Below are 19569 nucleotides of genomic sequence, written 5' to 3'. Positions count from 1 at the left end.
CTGGATTTTCACGTGTGGGAACTCTCACATGAGTGATAGTGTTTTTATCCTGGTCACTGTGTACATGGTGGTCTCTTACTTCACTTTTATTAATAGTCTAAAGGTCTAATTTTATCCTTAGAGACGCGCAGTAGGACGTACCCGTCTTCACGTAGACCCTGTGATCGGCTATATACAAGCCCACTGTTTATCGCACAGGTGGGACCCTCATTGGTAATAGGTTTGGTGGGGTAGCCTTGTGCCCATATCATGGCTCGTATAATAACTGCTTCTTATTCGTCAACTTCCCCCCCCCGGCCACACTATAAAAATTCTAGAAGTGGCTGGGCTGATGGGACAGAGCGAGGGTGCCCTGTTGCCACCTTAAAGTGACCGAAATGCTAATTGCTCAGCTACATTCTCGATTTTCATAGCACACAAAATATGTGAAGGTTAAAAAAAAGTCAGACAAGATATAGGCAGCAAGATACAGGCAGGCCACATTGCGTTCTGCAGGCGTAATAGCTTGTACACTATGGCAGTCTGTGGGTGTGTGTGGCTCTGGGTGTGTGTGGTTGGCTCTGGGTGTGTGTGGCTGGCTCTGGGTGTGTGTGGCTCTGGGTGTGTGTGTGTGGTACTAATTGCTGTCTGCTGAGCTCGTCGGTAGGGTACAATAGGTCTCACATTTGCGAGAGATTAAGCTAATGGCAATGTAAATGACAATGCCATTTATTTATCTGTTTTCAAAACCAACACATAAATACACATTTTGTCATTTACAATGCCAATAGCTCTAACTTTTCCAAAGGCGAAACCATTGCATTGTAAATGCTTGTTCTACTTTTCTCTCTCTTGCTCTGGATCAAAATCTGATGATAGAAAAATAAATCTGGGTCCAAAAAATGAGGGCTGGTGCCCACCGCTTGTTAACACTGACACAAATTAAGCACCGAGAGAGCTCCCTGTCCAGGAGGGCTCTGAGGTTTCTGGCCTTGCTGGCTGTGGTGGAAGTGCTTCAAGTTCCTTGGCCCACATTGCACATGGTTGGGTAGTTGACCAGTTTTCACTTACTAGGGTTTCTGTTTTTGCTGTGTTGAGTTTCAGGTGGTTGCAGCCAGGTGATCCACTTCTCGACTGCTTGCAGGCAAGGGCCATGTGGGTGGAAGATGCAGGTCTTGATGTCGGAGAGCGTGCTTCATTACGCATAAATAAATGTGCCATGCTGAAGCCTTAAGGATACCAGCATCAAAGTTGAATGGAGAAGATTGCAAAAGTGGCCAAATGGCGGAATTGCACCTATCCAAGAACAATTAGAACGATTCCAGTGCCACCCCCTTGAATCTCCATTCCTTTAGCGTTGGGAGTATGGTGTGAGGATGTAAAGTATTAGGGAAGACATTCTAGAGGTATGCACCCTGTAATTATGAATTGTTAGTACATCATATTACAATCCAATAGATAACAGCATCAAGATATGCCAGTGTTACATTCAGAATTAATTTCAGTGATACACACCAGGCACGCATGTCGTCAATAAATAACTTTCCCAAGGCAAGAAACCTGGAATTTAATCTCCTATGATATCCCTGTGGTCTGGTTGGGTTACGTAGGTTCTGAACACGACAGTAGCTCAACTTTTGAGCGAGTATGAGAAATCCACAGTAGAGCGTCTTAGAAAACAACTGGCAATGAATAGGCAAGACCATCAAGTGCTGAATGATGCCACTGGCACCTGGTACTGGGCACTGCAATGTATTTGGTGTTGTATGGCCTGGGTGTTAAAGAAGCTTATGGTCCAAGGCAATTGTGTATGAGGTCACCAGGTGATAGAATAGGAGGGGAAGGGTATCTGGATGGTGTGGCATCCATTCTGGTCAACCTTTCACTTGAGGGCATCCTAGAGGCTAGTCCGTGGCACCTGGTCTCAGACATTGCTTTTGAAGAATTTTGATCATTGCTTGAAGGCTGCTGCCTTGATCAGCTTGCCCAAGAAGTGTCCTTTGCTTGGACCCTCTGCCCGCCTCGTATGGTCCTGCACCGAACACGGTTATAGACCTCACAGATTTTAGCTGACAACCCAGTAACACAGCGTATGGGGCACTAATAGGGGCTGATGGCATCTCTGGAGAGCCTTCTAGGCGCTATTGCACCCATGGTCCAAGTCGCAGAATCTTCATAACCTGTAATCGCTAACTCTTCCTAGGTCACTTAAGGGTTCTGCTCCGTGACGCTGAGATTGTAGGTGGACTGTGGAGTTGAACTTTCGCTCCCAGGCAATGGCTGAATACGGAGGGCTGTGGACAGTGCCAGCCCCGGGGTAGCATGCGACAATAATAGAGTTCTCAGCCACCCACATAACGTGCGGCTCAGCTGAAAGGGGGCATTGTGGTGCCAGTGGGATGCGCGCGGCCCTGCCTGCGCTGGGGAGGAGGTTGCGCCATAGGAAGCCCCCTCCCCGCCGCTCTCACAGCCCTGGAAGCATACATCGTCCCCGTGCCAGCAGGGCTTCAATGGGAAAATAAATAAGTGCAGGTATTCGCCCAAATAAGCAGTGGAGTTAAAGCAGGACTTCTAGTAAGGGCTTTAGATGGAAACATTGAATCGATCGAAATGAAGTACCATCAAAACTGGGTAATGGCCACAGCTGTTATTTAGAGTGATTATAGAAGGAATAAGTGTGAATATAAGCACTATACATCAAAAGCAAATTTAAAGTGCATCGTACGAAGTAAGGATTATGCCCACAATTGCGTCATATATCATACATGCTCAGCTAGGACATATGGCATTTATTTTTCATAGAATGCATTTACTATTGTTACAGATTGATTTCCCCATATTGTTTTTAGAGGTGGCCATACATTACTTTCCGTAAAAGTATGCATGATAATGTGTTCGATTATAAACACACTTTTACCCAAGGATTTCCGTGATAGTCTCGCCTTTGTCGGTCTCCTCGCCAGCTCTTTTTTAGCTCTCTTCCTCTTGCACAGTCTCTCCCCTTCTCATCGTCAACTGTGTGGTTAACACATGTCTCTCTATTTTTACTCTCCCCTCTAGTATCATATCCCCTGGCTTGTCCCCCTATCTTTTACTTTCCCGGTTTGTCCGGTGTCTCATTCTCCCTCCATGCAGTCTCTTCTTGCTCTCTCTCCTCTCCGATGTCTCACCCTTCCCCTTCTGATGCCTCTCTAACCTGCATCTTATTCCCCTGTCTCTTACTATTCACTGTCCATCTTCCTATCTCCCGCCCTCTCTCTTCCTCTCGTGCCCGGCCTTTCACTCTGTGAGATTGGTGTGCTTGTGCAGGCTGGGCAAAGAGAGGCTTAGGGTGACCAAGGGGTACGGTCACCAGAATTTTAAAGCAAAACAAGCATTTACAATGCATCGGTCTCTCCTTTGAAAAAGTTAGAGCTATTGGCATTGTAAATGACAACATTTTTATTTATGTGTTGGTTTTGAAAATAGATAAATAAATGGCACTGTCATTTACAATGTCAATAGCTTAATTTCTCGCAAATGCCACACACAAACACACAGACCCACACAGAGTCCCACACACATACATACCTACAGAGTCACACGCAGAGCCACACACACACACACAGAGCCACACACTTCCAGTAGTTGGTGGGCAGCGTGGAGCAGACCAGCACCCAGCCCGACAGGGCCAGCAGTAAGGCCACGATTTCCCCCGTCATGCTGGCCATGGTCACCGGCGAGGGTCACAGGGCACAGGTGTCAGAGCTGAGGGCACGGGTGAGGGCAGAGGGGTGAGAGCTGAGGGCACAGGGGTAAGGGCTGAGGGCACAGGTAAGGGCTGAGGGCACAGGTAAGGGCTGAGGGCACAGGAGTCAGAAGCGAAGGCCTAGGAAGAGCTGAGGGCATAGGGCAGGGTAAGAGCTGAGGGCAGAGGGGTAAGAGCTGAGGGCACAGGTAAGAGCTGAGGGAACAGGTAAGAGCTGAGGGAACAGGTAAGAGCTGAGGGCAGGGGTAAGAGCTGAGGGCAGGGGTAAGAGCTGAGGGCAGGGGTAAGAGCTGAGGGCAAAGGGGTAAGAGCTGAGGGCAAAGGGGTAAGAGCTGAGGGCACAGGTAAGAGCTGAGGGCACAGGTAAGAGCTGAGGGCACAAGGGTAAGAGCTGAGGGCACAGGGGTAAGAGCTGAGGGCACAGGAGTCAGTGAGGGCACAGGCGAGGGCAGAGGGCAGCGTGGTGAGGGCTGGAGGCCTGGTTTGAGGTCAGAGGGCACAAGTGCCAGAAGTGAGGGCCTAGGAAGAGCTGAGGGCAGAGGGGTAAGAGCTGAGGGCAGAGGGGTAAGAGCTGAGAGTACAGGGGTAAGAAGTGAGTGAGGGTCCGGGGTGAGATATCAGATGGCAGAGGATTCAGAGCTGAGGGCACCTGCGAGGGCAGAGAGCAACGCGGCAAGGGACGAATGCCCTGCTTGAGGTCAGAGGGTGGTACGCGGCAAGAGTTGATGACCAAAGGGTAAGAGCGCTATGTCGGAGCCGGGCAGCGGTCAGAGCTGAGAGCCCAAGAGGGGGTGGAGCAGATGGACGCGGGGCTCAGAATAGAGCTCCTCTGGCAAACGTGCAGGTTAAACTTGGGAAACAGCAAGTGGAAATGTGCGGGTGCTGGGGTGAGAGCAGTGGTGCTGAGGGTGGGCATCACTGTGGTTTCTTCTTGCTCCAAGTTCTTGCCCCGTGGTTGGTGTGTGCTCCCCAGACCATAGCTTCTCTCCCGCAGTGCTTCTACCGCACCCTCACACACACACACACACACCTGCCTGCTCTGTATCTCTTAGCAGAATTCTATAGCGCGGCCTTATAAGAAAATGTGCCTGTCACACTCCTTTCCCCAAAGGAAACCTATAAAAATTATGAGTCCATAGTAATCACTAGGAAATAAACGTACAGGATTAATATTTCAGATATGTGCACGACCCTTTGAGCATGCTGTTCACAGTGCCGTGTATTAGTGTGTAGAATGTTACAAATAGATGGCGTCACACACTGAACTTCTCTGTGCTGTGCCCAAGCTCCAAAACTCGACTAAACAGATAAAAATATCCTTTGCTGTAATGTCCCCAAACTGACAACTCGTGTTTTTAAGAAGATAACTTGCTGTCGACAGCCTGAAAATCATGAGCTTTGTTGCATGAACTGCACTCCAGCTTCTTCCCTAGTAAATTAATTGTCTCGAGGCACTTTATAATCATGCCAGTAGCGCTACACAAAGGCCGGTGACATAAACCAATATGAGAAAGAAAGAAAAAAAAAGAAGAAAAAAACGTATATCATATCATCACGGGATATACTTCCCCACAATTTATCAGCCTTGCCAAGATTTGAACTCGTGACCTGCAGGTCACACCGGATGTCGGCGGCAGCGCTTAACTCAATGAGCCGTGAGTATGTATGCCAGTCTCCTGCCTCACTTGCCAGATGTTATTTAAAAACACACAACAAGTAGTGAAGTGTCGTCTTTTCCAAGGTATTGGTTGAAGAGGAGTGTTTTGTGTTATTATTCGAACTGCAATATCGAAGTCCATAATGTTGCTAAGAGAGAGTTCTAAACCACGATGGCCGATTCGGAAAAGTATTGTGATATCCTGCGACTGGCTTTAAACTACAAAATACAAACTAGCAATCACAGCTGAAGAATGCTTTGCACCTTTATTTCACACAGTCCGTTGCTTTTTCCTTTATTTAATAATACTATGTACATGTCCATGATTGAGGGTCCGTGTTTTACCATATCTGGGGCAAGCCATCAGTTCATGCAGAGTAACTGCTTCCCGTTTACTGAAAGTCATTACTCCCATGAATTTGGAGAGGGTTGTGCGTTTGTTTAATGTTAGCCATCCAGCAGCCATTAGAGATCTGCCGAGGACATGTTCTCTAATGCGGCTCTCATGCGGATTAGTCTGTCTTCTCTGGAATGGCGCGTCGAGGACCTTTGAAAGCGAGGAGCTACTAATTTGCAGAGCCTACAGTTTCGCCCGGGCTCCAAGAACCACAGCCCCGCAATAGTTTAACCGTATAAATACCTCCGCCTCAATGTCAGTAGGAAAGGCCGTATCCAGAGGATACATCATCGGCTTTAACCCTTCACCTCCGAGAAAGTCAGGCTCCAAAGAACAGTACTGCATCGTGTTTGCCACCCATCACGTTGAGTGGGGGTGTCTCTCTAAGGGGTGTCGCTAATGTAATTAAACCCGTGGCTTAAAACACACTGGAGTAAACAAGCATTTACAAGTGGGGCCGGAGACACATACAGTGGGAGGGGGGGGGTGGCAACGGGCACACGGACAGCGGGAGGGGGGGCGGGAACGGGCACACGGACAGCGGGAGGGGGGGCGGGAACGGGCACACAAACAGCGGGAGGGGGGGCGGGAACGGGCACACGGACAGTGGGAGGGGAGGGGAGCACTCACCTGGACTTCTTACGGCGGCGGTTGGCCTGGAGGAATGACAAAAAAAAACCTCTGAAGAAAAAAAAAATAAACAACCGCCCACCGCCGCATGACGTTCTAAAAGAGGTGGAATGAGAAAAAATCTAGGGAACGCCCACGAATCTGCTCCGACAATTACGGACAGATCTCTCTTCCAATGGCTAGCCTCCATTTATGGAGCTAGCCAATGGAAGAGAGAGGCGGGACAAAGCCCCGTACTGGTAAACATAAGATTTCGCCTGCGCGAGCACTGCTGCTCAGTGCTACGCCAGGCGAAACCTAAAAACGGGACATTTCACAAAAATAGAAGAAGGACTATAATTTTACGTCAAGCGAGCGCACAGAATGACTGCGCTCCTCAGCAGAGAATTACGAAACAGGCAGTAAGAACATACATAAGATGCAATTTTTAAACCCAGTAGCTTGCCTCTTAATTAAATTGCTTTCTTGGAACAACTGCTAACTATCCCTGCTTTGTAAAACATAAAAAAACACCTCCCCCCTGTTTTTAGTCGACCATCTCCAAAAACCTGCACTTGAGCTAAATTTCTCGAAGTCTGCCCTGACAGCTGGTGAAAAACGGGGACCGTCCTGGCAAATCAGAGACGCCTGGTCACCCTACCAAGGGGCCACTGTCAAGTTGTATTCCACGGGGCAGTACTCCAAGTCCCAACCGTCTTCTCACTTTCCCTGGTTCGGCTCTTTTCCTTCTCGATGCTTCTTTAAAAGGTTCATGGTCATTCAACCACTCTGATGGCAACTCCTGCGCCATTGAATTATGGTCTGTAGTGTGAAAGCTCTTCCCCTTTGTAATGGCGCCAGGACTTTCAGTTGCCGTCCAATACCAAGCAACCTTTCCCGCCTGGGGTCGCCTCTTCTTCCTTACCTTTATAGTTTGTCTGCGCAGTGCTAACACACGAGCTGGGAATGTGCGATCAATGGGGGTGCTAGACGCTGGCAGCATTTTAATGGAGGTGGGAACTGGACACAGACGCACGCACTCGCCCACAGCCGCCATTGCCCAGATCACACCCTGGGTGGAAAGAAACTTGCAGTAGTGGCCGCCACATACAAAAAGTGGCAGAGCGGGGGGAGGAGTGCGGTACGAAGCACTGGGAGGGAGGGTGCAAAATAATACAACATAAAAAAAGAAAAGATTAACTTACCTGTTGCTGGCCGCCTCCCGCATTGCGCCTGGTACTTCCTTTTCCCAGCAGACACTGCAGACCTGTCACAGATTCCCAATCAGGATTGGCCTGCACAGGCTAGAAAGACACCCCGCTCGGAACAGGGAATCTGTGGGGTTTCTCTAACTTGGCTGTTCAATACAGCCAGGTTAGAGAAACCTAAGTGCGCATGTGTGTGTTGGTCGGCCTGAGACGGCCTCCCAAACTCACATGAGCACTGGGAGTGCACCAGCACTCCTCCTCCCCTCCCATGCCTCAGATCCGCCCCTCCCTGCACACACTGGCTGAGCCAGCGGCCTAAAAATAAAGATACTGAAAGATCGTGTTTTGCTGCTGGCTCCGAGCAAGTAGCCGACCCTGGAAACTTGTTGCCCTCTGGGAAGTTGGTGAAAAAAATAAGGTATTAGGGGGTCCATTTTGTGTTTTACAGGTCTTTCACACATAAAAGCAGTTTCAAATGTGCATCAAATGGCGCTGGCAGCGTTTCCCTAGCGGTGGGAACTGGACACAAACGCACACACTCACTTCATGTATGGACTTCTACACTCAGCCGCTCACGCACAACATTCAATACATTTGATACGGTTATATTTTACGAAAAAGTACATCCTGGCTGACAGATGAGGTTTCTATTTTATGAAAAATACACTCTGGCTGGTAGGGTAGACTCAATTGTGCCTCCTGGAGTCGTGCCTGCTCCTGCTGTCTTTGTGACTGGGTACAGGTGAGAAGGCTGTGACCAAAGATGTACACTCGTCAGTTGTTCATCAGGCTACAAACCCTGGCACGAGGCAGATAGTGTGCTAGACTGGCCCGACCTAATTAAACCCTAAACTGTTAATCTCAGTGTGATGCTGGCCATCTCCAACCCCTCGCAGTCTGGATTTCATTTGAACATTGTTGGAGAGTTCGGCGGCAAATCTGCGTAAGGCTCTGCAGAGGCTAAGTGCGCGGTGAAGCGCCTCAACAGTAGATCTGCACCTGTCCTGCACTGGTAAACATTTCTAGGTTGGGCCAGCCATGTTGTCCGTCTGAGTACCGATAGTCTCCTTGCCTGAATGGAACTTCCACTACTGCAAAGTGGAAAATCTGGAAGTTCTGGCACTTAATACCTGTGAATACCAGCCTATTTAACCATTGAGGCCCAGGAGGAACATGGCGTGAAAGCACCTGTAGAGTGTACTCTGGAAGTGTGCCCAACGAGACTGAACAAAGTACACAGTGCATGTGCTCCCTTGGGTAAGGTACTGTTATGTTATGTTGATTTGTATAGCGCACTAATCACCCGAGACGGTATCCAAAGCGTTATATGAAAAGCCATGTCTTCGGCTTCATGTGGAACTCAAGAAGTGAGAAGGAGGCTCTGATGTGTTGTGGGAGGCCGTCGTTCCTGTGCACTCTACAGAGCACTGATAGCACTGAAGCTGCATCCAAAGCACACAACCAATGGCCAGTACAAAGCACGATTAATGAACAGAAAGGGTTGATGAAGGAAGATCCTTAGTTCGTTTCCACTGCCATGTACTTGGGGGGCACACTCCACCACTGGGGACTGTGCAGACTTGTAGGACCTCTTGCAGACGAGGTGGCCCTGGTGCACGCTGCTTTGGTCGGGAAGGTGCAAGCCGTGGTGGATGCTTTGGATTGATTGCTACTCTCTGTCGTAAGCCTTTCCCTGGCTTGCACTTCTCTGGTTTGGGAAAGACGCCCATGTATCCTTTAAATCCAGGTTCTTGCAAAGTCTTACTACTCTATTCATTAGGGTCTTCTAAGCCAATCAGTTGTCACTCATGCGCAGTCTCTTTTCCACTTCAAGTGACCCCCCTTATCTATTCACATCACAGAGCTGGTCATACTCAACTGGCTTGCAGCCTGCCTTTGTAGCCTCGGGCTAAATTAAATCGTATTCAATATGCAATGTAGACCAAGTGGTAAACATTGCCCTATCACCCACACTGTACTGAATTACGTGCTGGCAAACACATTTTTTCGCTGTATACTTTCAAAGGCCATATGCATCTATTTTTTGTGTGGGCCATATGCATCTATTATACAAATTCAATTTATAAGACTGCGCTCCAACAAAGAAAAGAAAATGTTTGTACAGAAACCATATTACTGTAGCGACAGTCAATAATAATCAGCATGAAAATATTGTGACACATCTTTCCACACTTAGAAGGTTCCACAGAAGGTTCAATCGACAGCATTACGCATTTTGTCAAGATTAGATTGTGCTAAAGGCCTATACCATGGCACCTCACTATCAATATTGAGAGAAAGCTGCAAAGAATTCTGAACCATGCAAGAAGAATGCTTATACATGTAAAGATACGAAGTTGTATCACCCTGGTTCTGAAATCGCTCCATTGGATAGCAGACACAAGAAGATCTTTGCTAAAACCTCTGTGCATCACAGGGCGATAAAATGAATGAGTTCAGAAAAAATTAAATACTTTCAACCTAGGGACTCTGGCTCCAATGTAACACCCCGGCTAATAATTCCAGCAATCAAACATGGGCGGCAATAGTTTCTCCGCACAGCTGCCAACCTCTAGAAGTCACTGCAGGCAAAAAAAGAGCCAGTTATAATCACCTGAGGTTCAGAAGCATGTTTAAGAGTTGGCCTTCCTAACATCTTTACTAGATATCATACCACCAATTTTTATGGAATCTTCTCCCCAGCCAATGTAAGTCCCTGAAAACATACCTGGACGTCAGACATAGGTTAAAGAGGCTGTTGTTTCTAAAACATGGAAAACTGGGACGGATCTCAAGACCTCCATGTAAAGTCGAGAGCCACAGCAAAGACTAACATCTGGATTACTGAACAGACAGAAAATACAAGAACAAGCATTTCCAATGCAATAGGTCGTGCTAGTTATGGGATCACATGTCTTGGGCATCTCTATGATTATAATGGATTTGTTTCCTTTGAGAATTTGCAGCTTCAGTATAAATGACCTAATCATATGTTTTTCAAATATCTCCAGATTAGGGATCACCTTGTGAGATATCTGAAAGAAACAGGTTAGTATTAGATTCCTTACCTTAGAATATCCCCAGACGTCAGTCTGGATCCGGAAACTTTTGCGTAGCAGTACCCCTGCGCGTCGGTAGGCGTCGTCTGCAGGCGTCCCCTGCGGCTCCGCGTCGTCGGCGTCGTGCGCCGTGATGACGTCGCTGGAGTATATAGACGCCGCCTCCGCGCGCTGACGTCAGTTCTTCTTTTTTCCGCGCCAGTTAGCGCAGATCCGAAGAGCAGTACTCCGGTCTTTTGACCAAAGTTTTTTGATTACTCTAACTCTTTAGGTGCCGGTAGGATGCCCGGTTTTAAAAATTGTGACTGGTGCGACCGCCTGATGTCGGTCACCGACCACCATCGACTCTGCCTCCGGTGCCTGGGCGCCGACCACGACGTGGAGTCCTGCGTCGACTGCCGGGCCTTGACGGGTAAGGCTAGACGGGAGCGGTCCCGCAAGCTGCTCGAGTTCCGGCTGTCGGCCCCGCGCCGGGAGCGGTCCCGGTCCGGCCGGAGGTCGAAGGAGCGGTCGAGAGAACGGTCGCGGAGCCGCCACGAGCGCTCCGGGAGTCGTCACCATTCCTCCGGTTCCTCAGGTAAGCGACACAAGAAGTCGGGGCGTCGTCATCGCACCCCCGACTCCCCCCGACGCTCGCGCGATGCGGCCGGGGGTTCGGGTAGCCCCACCCCCGCGGCCCGCGTGGGTCGCCGACGCTGCCTGCTCCATACCCGTCGGTCCCTGGGCAAGGCGCGTCGCACGAGGAGATGGAGGAGTTCCTCATGGCCATGAGGGCGCTGTCTCCTCCGACGGGGCCTACGGCGCCTGCGGGCCCGGTGGTCCCGTCCGGGGGCCCGAGCGGTTCGGGTGCTCCTGCACCGACGCCGTCGGGTGCTCCGGCCCCGACGCCGCCGGCGGCTCCGGCCCCGGCGCCGCTGGGCCCTTCTGGGTCGTCGCCGGCTGGTCAACCGGCCTCTCCGGCACCGATTCCATCGGGGCAACCCGTGGTGCCGCCTCCGCGCGGCGCCGTGACTCCGACGCCGGTTCCGGGCGGCGTCGGGGCTCCGGCGCCGGCTCCGGGCGGCGCCACCCCCATTCCCTCTCCTATTCCGGCCGCGGAGTCGGACCGGCGTCGTCCGACGCCGAGTCCGGCGCCGATGGGGCCCATTGACCCCGAGGAGCCGGTCTACATCGTTGAATCACTATATGGTGATGATGAAGATTATGGAGAGGGTTGGGAGGGGTCTGAGGACCCTCTGTCACGCGAGTGTCAGTACGACGTGGACTGGACAGGTGACTTGGGTGATGCCAGTGGTCTGGACGACTCTCCTAACCCTGGTTTTGTCTCGCCTCCCACTGTGGCGTCGGAGGCTGGGGCTGCTTATTCTGTGGTGCTGATGAGGGCTGCCAAGGCCTTGCGCCTTGAGCTCCCCGTCGCTAAAGTGAAGCCTAACATCCTCACCGAGGTCTTCAAACCGCAGTCATGCCCGCAGGAGCCTCTGCTGCCGTTCAATGAAGCCTTGACGGACGTTCTTTTGGGCACGTGGTCCAGGCCCGCTTCAGGTTCGCCTGTTGATAGGAACATTGCCAGGCGCCACCGTCCGTGTTCGGACGACCCTAAGTTTCTGTCCACCCATCCCACCCCTGAGAGTCTGGTGATCCAGGCCTCAACATCCCAATCCGCATTCCCGTCGGCCCCGCCCGTCCGGGAATCTAAGAGGTACGACCAGTATGGCAAAAAGGTTTTCTCGTCCCTGAGTCTGGGACTGCGGTCTTGCAACACCGCATGCCTCTTGGGCCGCTACACCCACTCTCTGTGGGATACGGTCGCGGAGTGTCTGCCGCAATGCCCGCAGGAGGTACGGGACAAGCTCGGCCAGGCTATGGTTGAAGGCCGAGACGCGGCAAGGCATTCCATCAGGTGTGGTCTTGATACGACCGACTCGCTGGGCAGAGCGATGTCCACGATTCGTCGCCACGCCTGGCTGAGATCCGCCAATTTTTCGGCAGATGTCCAAAATGCCTTGATGGACATGCCGTTCGATGGCAGTCGCCTGTTTGGCGACAAAGCGGACAACGCGCTTGAGCGCTTCAAGGACTCCAGGGTCACGGCCAAGTCCTTGGGTCTCTCGACCCAGCGCCAGCAAACGGGTTCGTTTCGCTCCTTTCGTGGCCAAGGAAGGGGCGGTCCCACACGTGCTGCCAGCCACGCACCGCAGAACACTTCTCAACGCGGTGGCGGCCGTGGATTCCGCCGTGGAGGCGGTCGGGGACAGCGGCGAGGTCAGGCCACACCTCCCCCCGCAGCAGCCTCCAAATCCTCCTAGTCTGAGCTTTCAGGCCCATGTGACGCCAGTGGGTGGCAGGGTTCGCCATCACCACTCCCGCTGGCGCACTGTCACATCGGACAGGTGGGTGCTGCAGCTCGTCCGAAGGGGCTACTCCCTCCCCTTCGAGACCACTCCTCCAGCCATGCCACCGCAGAACCACCGTGTGTCGGGGGACCACTTGACACTTCTGCAGGAGGAAGTTACGGCCCTCTTGGCCAAGGGGGCCATCGAGCGCGTTCCTGGGCCAGAAGTAGGGTGTGGTTGCTATTCCCACTACTTTCTGGTACCCAAGAAGGACAAGGGGGGCCTGCGTCCTATCTTGGATCTACGGAACGTCAACAGCTTCCTCCGGAAGGAGAAGTTCAAGATGTTGACTTTGGCTCAGGTCTTGGCTGCTCTAGACCCGCAAGACTGGATGGTGGCGTTGGACTTGCAGGATGCGTATTTTCACATCCCCGTCCTGCCGGCCCACCGGCGTTACCTGCGGTTCACGGTAGGCCACGAGCACTTTCAGTTTATCGTGCTCCCATTCGGCCTTACCAGCGCCCCACGGGTGTTCACGAAAGTGATGGCGGTGGTCGCAGCTCATCTGCGCCGGTTGGGGGTTTCAGTCTTCCCCTACCTCGACGACTGGTTGTTGAAGGCGGGCTCGCCCCAAACAGTCGTCCACCACCTTCAGATGACGGCAGACCTCCTGCACGAGCTGGGGTTTTCCATCAATGTGCCGAAATCACACCTGTGTCCCTCTCAAAAGCTCCTTTTCATCGGAGCGGTTCTCGACTCGGCGCAGTTTCGGGTTTATCCTCCGGAACGGCGGGTCTGGGATATACAGGCTTTGATTCCCATCTTTCAGCCGTTATCCCGGGTTTCGGTCAGGTTGACGCTGCGGCTGCTGGGTCTGATGGCTTCCTGCATCCTTCTGGTGCATCACGCCCGGTGGCGGATGCGGGCTCTGCAGTGGGACCTGAAGTTTCAGTGGGCCCAGCATCAAGGCAACCTATCCGACCATGTCCTGATCTCGGAGGGCACTGCGAGACAGTTGCAGTGGTGGCTTACGGACCGCGATTGGGTCAGAGGCAGATCCCTCTCCCTTCCCCAACCGGAGCACGTAGTTGTGACGGACGCGTCCCTCCAGGGCTGGGGAGGCCACTTGGGAGAGGCGGAGATCAGAGGCATCTGGTCTCCGGCGGAGTCCCGGCTCCATATCAACATGTTGGAGCTGCGGGCGATTCGCCTAGCACTGAAGGCATTCCTCCCCTTTGTCAACGGGAGTGTAGTGCAGGTGTTCACGGACAACACCACCGCCATGTGGTACTGCAACAAGCAGGGCGGAGTGGGGTCGTGGACCCTTTGCCAGGAGGCTCTGTGCCTCTGGCAATGGCTGGAACGTCAGGGCGTGACTCTGACGGTTCAACACCTGGCAGGTTCTCTGAACGCCAGGGCGGACGAACTCAGCCGTCGGTGCTCGGTGGATCACGAATGGCGTCTGAACTCGGACGTGGCGAAAGGTCTCTTTCTGCAATGGGGAGAGCCTTGGTTAGATCTATTCGCCACAGAAGAGAACGCGCAATGTCATCAGTTCTGCGCGTTGGAGTTTCCAAGACGGCACTCGCTCGGCGACGCCTTTCGGCGCGAGTGGAGTTGCGGTCTGTTGTACGCCTTTCCGCCTATACCACTTCTGCCCAGAGTGCTGAAGAAGATCAGGCGCGACCGGGCCCAAGTTATCCTTGTGGCTCCGGACTGGGCTCGAAGGTACTGGTATCCCGAGCTACTCAGCATGTCAGTCGGTCCCTCGATCCGCCTGCCCCTTCAGGAGGACCTTCTGTCGCAGCAGCAGGGGACGGTCCTCCACCCGAACCTGTCCAGTCTCCACCTCCATGCTTGGAGATTGAGCGGCGATAGTTGAGGCCATTTGACTTGCCTCCTGAAGTCTGTGATGTGATTCTGGCAGCCAGGCGTCCCTCCACAAAGTCGGTATACGCCTGCCGGTGGAACAGATTTGTGGCATGGTGCACAGCAAAGGCTGTGGATCCCCTTTCTGCCCCTCTCTCCGAGGTTCTCCTCTTTCTTCTCTCTCTTGCCCAGCAGGGCTCTGCTCTGGGCACTATCAAGGGCTACCTTTCTGCCCTTTCCGCCTTCTTAAGGCTACCTGATCAGCCATCTTTGTTCAAGTCCCCTATTGTAACGAGATTCTTGAAGGGCATCACGCACATGTATCCACCTGTTCCGTTCGTGATGCCTCAGTGGGACTTGAACCTGGTTCTGACTTTCTTGATGTGCGCTCCCTTTGAGCCGCTTCATTCCTGTCCTCTCCGTCTCCTCACTTTAAAGACGGCCTTCCTGGTTGCCATCACCTCTGCCAGGAGAGTGAGTGAGCTCCAGGCTCTTTCTGTCAAACCTCCTTTCATGTCCATTCATCCAGACAAGGTGGTTCTGAGAACTAGACCTTCTTTCCTGCCCAAAGTAGTTTCTGCTTTTCACATCGGGCAGTCCATCACCTTACCCTCCTTCTTCCCGCCTCTGCATCCTTCAAAAGATGAGGAGCGGCTCCATCGTCTGGACCCAAAACGTGTGCTTTCATTTTACATGGATCGCACACGCCAGTTCCGGGTGGATGACCAACTGTTTGTTGGCTACGTGGGTGAGAAGAAGGGACGGGCGGTACAGAAACGAACCATCTCCCGGTGGGTCGTCCTGTGCATCAAAGCGTGCTACTCTTTGGCTCGGAAGGAGCCTCCTGTCGGGCTGAGAGCCCATTCCACTCGGGCCACGGCGGCTACTACTGCTCTGGGCCGGGGAGTCCCTTTGCAGGACATTTGCCAGGCGGCTACGTGGGCCTCGCTGCACACCTTTGCGAGGCACTACTGCCTGGACAGTCAAGTCCGGAGGGATGGCTTCTTTGGCCGTTCGGTCCTCCAGGATTTTCTGGTGTAGGTTGTATTGGTTCGCAGACCCACCACCGGGGTTGGTATTGCTGGGGTATCTATTCTAAGGTAAGGAATCTAATACTAACCTGTTTCTTTCAGATGAACAAGTTACTTACCTTCGGTAACGATATATCTGTAAGAAACAGTAGTTAGTATTAGATTCCTTACCGCCCCACCCATCCTCCCCGTTCTGCGAACTGATACCTAGGGTTAAGGACATCCCTTTCAGGGCCCTAGTTTCACATGGCACCAGTGTTGGTTCTCACATGGCTCTGCGTGTTCTGGCGCGGAAAAGCTGTGTGCAAAGAACTGACGTCAGCGCGCGGAGGCGGCGTCTATATACTCCAGCGACGTCATCACGGCGCACGATGCCGACGACGCGGAGCCGCAGGGGACGCCTGCAGACGACGCCTACCGACGCGCAGGGGTACTGCTACGCAAAAGTTTCCGGATCCAGACCGACGCCTGGGGATATTCTAAGGTAAGGAATCTAATACTAACTACTGTTTCTTACAGATATATCGTTACCGAAGGTAAGTAACTTGTTCATCTAGCCCTGACAAAAATATCTAGTTCTGAGATTTGGGACTGCTTGCATGGGGAGAAGACACAATCTATGATAAGCCATATGTACAAGTGCTTTAATAACTTCAGACAAAGTGATTGTGAAAAACTGGCGGAGCGTTGGAGTACGGTTCTGGGTACGGGGATCACATCTATCACTATCGAACAAGCACTAAGCACTATAGATGACTCAGTATATTTTGTGAGTCTTTGGCTACAGCAATTCCGTACTATATGCTTGCTGTACCATATGCCAGAAAAAATAGCTAAATGGACTCCGCTTGGGCTAGGTGGTGATCAGACTAAATGTCCCAGATGTGGTTTGTACGCGGCTAGTATAATGCATATGTTTGCAACTTTTCCTGAATTAGAGACACTCTCAAAAGATAGGCCAAGTATTCTCCCAGAAACTGTGGATAGACTCGCCTGTTACGGTTACAGAAATTATGATGGGTTACAAGCACACAAATCATTGACTTACGTGGTTATGTTCAATATTACTGGTCGCCGCTAGGCTGGTAATTGCCCAGGTATGGATTTGTCCAAAACCTCCTTCTATAAGTGATTGGTGGATGCTAGTCAGGGAAACGTATGAAATGGAAAAAGCTTTGGCTAATGCATGGGGTATTCGCTCTCTGATGAAATTAGATGCAATATGGGGGCATTTCAATTTTAGAAACCGGGGTTTTTGAATACTATTATTTGAGACATCGATAATTGTAATCTTCTGGCGATCCTTTCTGCTAAATGGCGTACGTTTGTTTGTTCTTAGCTCTTGAGTCATGTGTTCTTTATTTTTTTGTTTGTTTCTTGATTGATCTAATACTGTGACAAGTTTGTTGCCCTCTTGTTGACCATAAAAAAAATGTTTTTAAAAAAAGCAATGCAATAGGTCACGCATTTGCGATAGTTCGAGCTATTGGTGTTGTAAATGACAATGTGCCTGTAAAAGGGAGGGACATATTTTGACCCACAGACATAATACAGCGAGGAAACAAAATATGTACAAAGTATAAACATTACAGTAGACATTACATAATAAGATCATGTTTCTGTTGTAAGAATCCCACAATGTGGTATGTAAGTGAAAAAGATTTATTTCCTAGTGTAAGCAGCTCTTTTGCCACATTTTATATTATATACTTGCTTACTATAGTACCCACGGTTGCTGGCCATCGCACTTAATGTGCCTCACTTTTTGAATGAAAGAATCTGCAAGCAAGTAACAATGTGGTGCTATGGCAAAGCCCTTCAGCACCACATCAAGATCAGAAAGCGCTACATATATGTTACTTAATAACATTTGCCAGTGGTAAGCAAGGTGATGGTTGTGATTGTGAAAGGAGTTATGCGCCTAAATTGTCCACAGCCTCGAGGCACCGTGTCCAAGCAAGCCGTGTTATTTCGCAGCAAAGAGGGTTGCAGTGATTGAGCGTGAACAAGCAGCATTTGACAGTGAGAACACACAGGACTGTAAATACTTACAGATGGGCTGAGGAGAAGGCGTAGTGGTAAGGACAGCAGCTGGAGCTTAATTGGCAGCCTTAGTGAGGCAGAAACAGAACACGAGCTTCAGTAGCTAAATAAAGTCTGCCAACAAGCTAGGCTTGACAATAGCGTGAAAGTTGGGACTAAGCAACACCATCACTGGTTAAAGGGACTGCAAGGAGGGGCGGCACAATGAAAACAAACTGCGACAGCAGGCAGAAGACAACAAGTTGAAAAACAAACTGTGATAAGCGGAAGGTGAAAGCAACAAGAGCATTATTAAATACACTCACCCTATGTGGAGGAACCGGGAACACATCAGTGCCGGTGCCAGGCTGTTGTTGCCACTGTAACCGAAGCAGCTGGTGTCTGCAATGAAGAGCGGGCGGTTATGTGGTGGACCCTTCCCTGGCGAGAGAACTGCAGACTACATCAGAGGAGCGTCAGTGGCACAGCCATAGCTCTGCCCGTGAGAAGCAAGCACTTGCACCATTACTGTAGTTCCAAAATAGAGAGTACAAGGAGGGACGGGTAATCAAAACAAACTGTGACTGGGGGAAGGGCAAAAATTACACCTGGGCAAATGAGAACCATCTGCAACAGGCAGAAGGCAGCAATGTAAAAAAAAATCGAGAGTGAGGAAGGCCCATACAGGAGGCCGCCGCTTTTCTATAAATGCGGCAAAAAACTGGAACGCTCTCCCCAGGGATATATCCGGAATGAATCTTCTTATCTTAAATTTCGAAAATCACTTAAAACGTTTCTTTTTCCTAAAACCCCATAAAAATTCCAGATCCTTAGAGTTTTCTGTTATCAGTCAGGTAGCGCTGGGACGCTCTAGGGCAGCCATGCGCTTTACAAATCAAATTTCATTTCAAGGGCGGAAGCAGCAATGGGCCTAAAACTACATTTTAAAAAAAGTTCTGTAAAGGAAGAGATGAAGAAACTAAGTGTAAGGAGACCGTACTTGGCCGGTGCTCCTTAGCCTTGAGAGGAAGTAATGTATAGCTGTGCCAACCGCTTAGGAGGCAGGAAAGAAGAGCAATGGAGGAGGGAACCGAAGAAAGTTGATTATTGAATACAACAGTTTTTGTAGACAGCGTATGCGCGCTAACCCTCGACTTAACAAGTAGCTTACATAATGAGAGATGCCCCTACACTTCATGGATGTCACACGAGGGAGCACATCAACTCTCAACGCTGACAAACCACCTTCAACCTCATATAAATAAATCACCAGATACCTTTTTACTAGCTTCCTCCCCCCACATGATCTTTCCTTCAGATTACTTCCTCTCTTATGCCCTCTAACCCTTACGGTCAACATACCTGCTCCAATCCTATATATTATCTTTTGTTAAAAGGGTGTGTTTGACTTTATGTATGTCGCCCCTTTGATCAGAACCAATCTACTAATAACCCCTTAAATCATCTATTTAATCTGTACATCTCCCAAATCCTGTGTGCTAATTTTGAATATTCGCTTCACAATGTGGCAATATCCTCTCACTTACCTCCTACCTTTATTCTGCAACCCCTAACTTTAATAGAATTCTAATCTAACTCCTCTCCATAAAGAACCGTAGCTTCAACACAAGGCCAGACTCTGGTCCAGACCACAATA

At 50.6% G+C, this 19569-nt stretch overlaps 1 protein-coding gene across 1 annotated transcript in view; it reads left to right on the top strand.

The window, feature by feature from the left end:
* The window catches only part of LOC144823759 (discoidin, CUB and LCCL domain-containing protein 1-like), a 260003-nt gene that overhangs the window by 176862 nt on the left and 63572 nt on the right, over positions 1–19569 (top strand). The gene's annotated exons all lie outside the window — the stretch shown is intronic.

Source organism: Lissotriton helveticus, chromosome 3_1, assembly GCF_964261635.1.
Source record: "Lissotriton helveticus chromosome 3_1, aLisHel1.1, whole genome shotgun sequence".
NCBI classification, from domain to species: Eukaryota; Metazoa; Chordata; class Amphibia; order Caudata; family Salamandridae; genus Lissotriton; species Lissotriton helveticus.
Note: the sequence above shows the minus strand (reverse complement) of the source record. Positions and strands in the feature narration are given on the sequence as shown.